We start from the raw sequence: 5194 nt of genomic DNA, 5'->3' as shown, positions 1-5194 counted from the left end.
TCTTCTCAAGCTGACTATGTCCCCAATGGGGCTTCCTTTCTTGAGCTTAGAGCCCGGAAGGGTTAACCTGACAATCTCTGATACTCGAAATGTGGACAAACGCAGATTAGCATACTACACGCAGGCTTATCTCAGGTAACACATTTCCTAGCCTACACATTGAAAAAGTTCAGCCTGGCTCCAGCGTGTCTGGAAGGGGCATTGTGGACCCACCCTTATGTATCCGAGAAATAGCATACTCACCACCTCATTACGGGCTGATTGTCTAAAGCACGTTCCTTTGCATTGCAAAGCAGATGGACAAGAAGTGTCCACCGAACGATGAGAAGTGGAGCATGTCAGACAATATATCCTTGTCATACTTTGAATCACTTTGTATTCTTTGAATCAGTCTGTACGATCCAAATAGTATAAGAGGTGTAAGACAGCTTTATGGGGGCAGAGCGACTTAGACCAAGCTGTAGTTAAAGCGGCCGAATTTCGTTCTCCCGCATGTGGCATTGAAAGACGTTTTAAAGTTTCATATGATCTGAAGAACTCTGCTCATTTAACTCTGTTAACAATATTAACGTGACAGAAATAGCTCTGCAATTCACAGTTAAACAGTTCTTAAAATAAAAGGAAAATCGTTAACTGAATGCCCCCCAACTTCACTATAATTATTCCAACCAAGCAACCCCAATACAGTTCAAATGTCACTTATAAATAAAGTTGACAAAACAGGTTTACTTGCTTATCTGTGTGTAGACCTTTGAGAGAGAGAGAGAGGCCCTTTCAAGAGCAGATCCAGCCCTTGTCAGACCCTTCTCAACCCAATGGCGAAACTGCAAACTACAGACAGACCTGGCTCCTCCCATTAATTACATAATCTGCATCCTACTCATCTGCTTAGCTAGGACTAAACACAATCCTTCGAATTATCCATACCCCAGGGAACCACCCAAATATAAACAATGTTCCATTAGCCCTTTATCTGTGAGCAAAAGAATGGTTGGAATGAATAATTGCCTCACTCTTACAACACCTTAATTACAGCTTTAGCAGACACACAGCCTGGATGCCCTAACCTAGGTTCTTTAATGATACTGCAACAAATATATACCGTAACCCAGGCTTTTAATAACATGACTGCAACGAATATAAAATATATTTGTAACAAGTTCGTTCATTCGTCACAACAGTGACTTAGCGAAAGCTGTTGCCAAGCAGTGACTTTATTCCGCACTGCTCCCATTCTCGCCGTCGCTGAGATTTCCTTATTCGACCAGCCCCCCGGGCTCTTCCGAAAATCTTGCATCTCGTGACTGTGAAACCACCGTCAGTTTGTCATTAAAACACCCGTCTGGTTCACTAATCTCCCTTTGGGGAAAGAAATCTGCCACTTGGACCCGGTCTGGCCCACACGTGACTAATGTGTTTGACTCTTGGAAGGGAAAGCCATTTCAGAGGGTGTTTAAGGGCAAAACAAAATGCTGGCCCAGTCAACGGCGCCCACATCCTATGAATTTATTTGTAAAACTCTGAAGTCCAGTGCATTCTCTCAATGCGGGGGGGGGGGGGGGGGGCAGGAAGGTTGAGGCCATGATCGTATTGAACAAGGGACCAAATGGCCGCCTCCTAGTTAGAATCATCGAATTCATAGAATTTACAGTGCAGAAGGAGGCCATTCGGCCCATCGAGTCTGCACCGGCTCTTGGAAAGAGCACCCTACCCAAGGTCAACACCTCCACCCTATCCCCATAACCCAGTAACCCCACCCAACACTAAGGGCAATTTTGGACACTAAGAGCAATTTATCACGGCCAATCCACCCTAACCTGCACATCTTTGGACTGTGGGAGGAAACCCACGCAGACACGGGGAGGATGTGCAGACTCCGCACAGACAGTGACCCAAGCCGGAATCGAACCTGGGACCCTGGAGCTGTGAAGCCATTGTGCTATCCACAATGCTACCGCGCTGCCAGTTCTTGCCAACCATGTGATAACTACCTGCCCCACCCCATCCCTCGTACATGCTACACACTGTAGGAAGCATCCTGCGTTCCTAATCATAAATCATACAATTTACTCTCGCTAGAATCAGGATTTATAGCGCAGAAGGAGGCCATTCGGCCCATCGAGTCGGCATATTAGAGCAATGACTCTGATAACATACAGTCCAGGTGGAATAAGTCAGTGTATCCCCTGCCACACTCTGAACAAGGCCATGAGATGCCCTCGTATAACGCAGACGGTTCTGGTATTGGGCCCTGACTTGCCTGGTGTAGCAGTCCTCCCTCGTGCTTTTCCCACTGCCTGGTCATTTCACGGCCTCGAGTGTCCCAACTTCAGAGGATGGGAAATGGCCAACCAAAAGCGAGAGAAGCGACGAGAAATCCAGGAATAGGAGAGCAATCGGGTAGCACAGTGGTTAGCACTATAGCTTCACCGCGCCAGGGTCCCAGGTTTGATTCCCCACTGGGGCACTGTCTGTGCGGAGTCAGCACGTTCTCCCTGTGTGTGCGTGGGTTTCCTCCGGGTGCTCCGGTTTCCTCCCACAGTCCAAAGATGTGCAGGTTAGGTGGATTGGCCAGGATAAATTGCTCTTAGTGACCAGAAGGTTAGATGGGGATAGGGTGGAAGTGAGGGCTTAAGTGGGCCTCGATGGGCCGAATGTCCTTCTGCTATGTATGTATCGATGAGACCGTTCAAGGAACGGAACCCTCAACGACCAATCGGAAATGCTTGGATCCAAGACAGCAGAAGACAGGCGACTCTACGTTTTGGCGGTCGATTTTGAATCCCGTTGTAATTTTTAAAAAAAACTTTCCAGCTAAGCCTTCGAAAGTAAAAACCCTCCGCAAATCATCTACTGCGCGATAGGGTGGTTAAATTTACTCCCAAGCTTGCTGTTTGCATCTTCGTTGAAACGTAATGCCTTGCCTCAAAAGCTGGAGATATCTCCTCTGGAACAGGAGAATCCGTATGTACGATTTGAAGCTTTTGAAATGAAAATGAAAATCGCTTATTGTCACGAGTAGGCTTCAATGAAGTTACTGTGAAAAGCCCCTAGTCGCCACATTCCGGCGCCTGTCCGGGGAGGCTGGTACGGGAATCGAACCGTGCTGCTGGCCTGCTTGGTCTGCTTTAAAAGCCAGCGATTTAGCCTTGTGAGCTAAACCAGCCCCTTACCAGCTTTTCCCTGGTAAGACTCGTGGGTTCCCTTGCTGGATTTTCTCCCAAGTACTGTACAAACTTTATCGCCACCATTTCGCCGTTTCTATACATCCACGTCCCCTGAACAATCCTTGGCTCCCCTCTTCCTGGTTTAGCACACTGAGCTAAATCGCTGGCTTTGAAAGCAGGCCAGCCGCACGGTTCAATTCCCGTACCAGCCTCCCCGAACGGGCGCCGGAATGTGGCGACTAGGGGCTTTTCACAGTAACTTGATTTCAAGCCTACTTGTGACAATAAGCCATTTTAATTTCCTTTTCATTCATTTCCTGATCTGCCTTTCTTTGGCATCCTTTGCGTGCATGGGGGAAGCTTCCACTTGCGCACCGACCGATAGCACCCTGCACCACCTCGTCGCCGGCCCCCCAGCCTCACCGTTTTCCAACCTCCTGTCCTGCTCTTGGGCAAGGGAACGGAACTTTCTGCGTCCGGAGTCTGTCCCTCTCCAGGCGCTGGATTCTCAAACTCCAGGCTGTCCCTTGATCCGGCTGAATCCCGCCGATCCTTGGGATTGCACATTCCTGGATCCCATTTCCAAGTGCTCTCGTCCTTTGCAAACCCCGTCACATTTCCCCCATGTGTTTTGTCCAAAGGTATTTTGTTATAATGTATTACAATCCCAGACCCCAACATTTGTTGGGATCAGTTTGTAATACAGTGAGAAAAGGATCGTTCACTCCAGGAATGATCCCACGCACAAATGGGGATTATGGGTGTATTAAAACAAACTCTATTACGCACACAGGATTAAACTAACTTGAACATCATACAAAAGTACAATTGCCAGTTAAACAATGCTTAACAATAAAATTAAACACTTTTACTCCTAACTGCTATCTTTTCCATCTCCAATCAACCAAATCCATCTCATATCAACCTTTAACTAGAGGTAGCAAACACGGGATTACTTGCCAAACATTAGGTGTGTGCAGGTGCAGGACTTTGGCAAAGAGGGGAGGGTCTTTGCCAGGTTGCTGGGGTATACCTTGCTGGAGCAATTGCTGCTCTCAGAGGAGTCCGAAAAGGGTAGATTTGGTGATATATATATGGGTGACTTGGGACTCGAGTGATGAGGGCTAAGTGTAAATGGGAGAAGGAGCTGGGGGGGGGGACTAGATTGGGGTCCGTGGTGTGAGGCTATGCGTAGGGTGATTACTACCTCCTCCTCCACGCGGATGAGCCTGGCCCAGTTTAACACTGTGCAAGGACATGACTCGGGCAAGAGTGAGTGTTTTTTTTTCGTGGGGATGGTTGACGTGTGTGAGATGTGCGGGGGTGGGGGACGTGTTCTGGGACTGTGAGAAGCTGGCAAGGTGCTGGGAGGCGGCGTTTGGGACTTTGTCCAGAAATGTCCCGTTGAAGGAGCAGCGCTCCGAAAGCTCGTGATTTCAAATAAACCTGCTGGACTTTGACCTGGTGTCGTGTGACGTCTTGCCGTGCCTGCCCCAGCCCGACGGCGTCTTCTCCACACCAAAACTGTTGGGTTAGAGCTCAGGACGGACCCAGTGGCGGCGATCTTTGGGGTATTGGAAATGCCGGAGCTGGCGGGGGGGGGGGGGGGGGGGGGGAATGTGTCCTTCGCTTCTCTAATTGCCCGACAGAGGATCTTGTTAAACTGGGAGGGCGGATACGCCACCGGGGATGGCGGCCTGGCTAGGGGGCCTGTACGGCATTCTACGATTGGGGAAAAAAAAATCTAATTTAAATTGAGGGGATCAGAGGAGAGATTTAAGGGCAGCACGGTAGCATGGTGGTTAGCATCAATGCTTCACAGCTCCAGGGTCCCAGGTTCGATTCCCGGCTTGGGTCACTGTCTGTGCGGAGTCTGCACGTCCTCCCCGTGTGTGCGTGGGTTTCCCTCCGGGTGCTCCGGTTTCCTCCCACAGTCCAAAGATGTGCGGGTTAGGTGGATTGGCCATGCTAAATTGCCCTTAGTGTCCTAAAAATAATGTTAATGGGGGTTGTTGGGTTACTGGTAT

General features: G+C 49.1%; 1 long non-coding RNA gene across 1 annotated transcript; it reads left to right on the top strand.

The window, feature by feature from the left end:
• The first annotated feature begins 3174 nt into the window (after nucleotides 1-3174).
• On the top strand, nucleotides 3175-4980 carry LOC119958481. Its single transcript, XR_005459034.1, has 3 exons — nucleotides 3175-3850; nucleotides 4873-4879; nucleotides 4954-4980. It is a non-coding gene; the product is annotated as an uncharacterized LOC119958481 (long non-coding RNA).
• The last annotated feature ends 214 nt before the right edge of the window (nucleotides 4981-5194 follow it).

The sequence above is a fragment of the Scyliorhinus canicula genome, chromosome 29 (genome assembly GCF_902713615.1).
Source record: "Scyliorhinus canicula chromosome 29, sScyCan1.1, whole genome shotgun sequence".
In the NCBI taxonomy this organism is placed as follows: Eukaryota; Metazoa; Chordata; class Chondrichthyes; order Carcharhiniformes; family Scyliorhinidae; genus Scyliorhinus; species Scyliorhinus canicula.
This window is presented reverse-complemented; position numbering and strand designations above follow the sequence as displayed.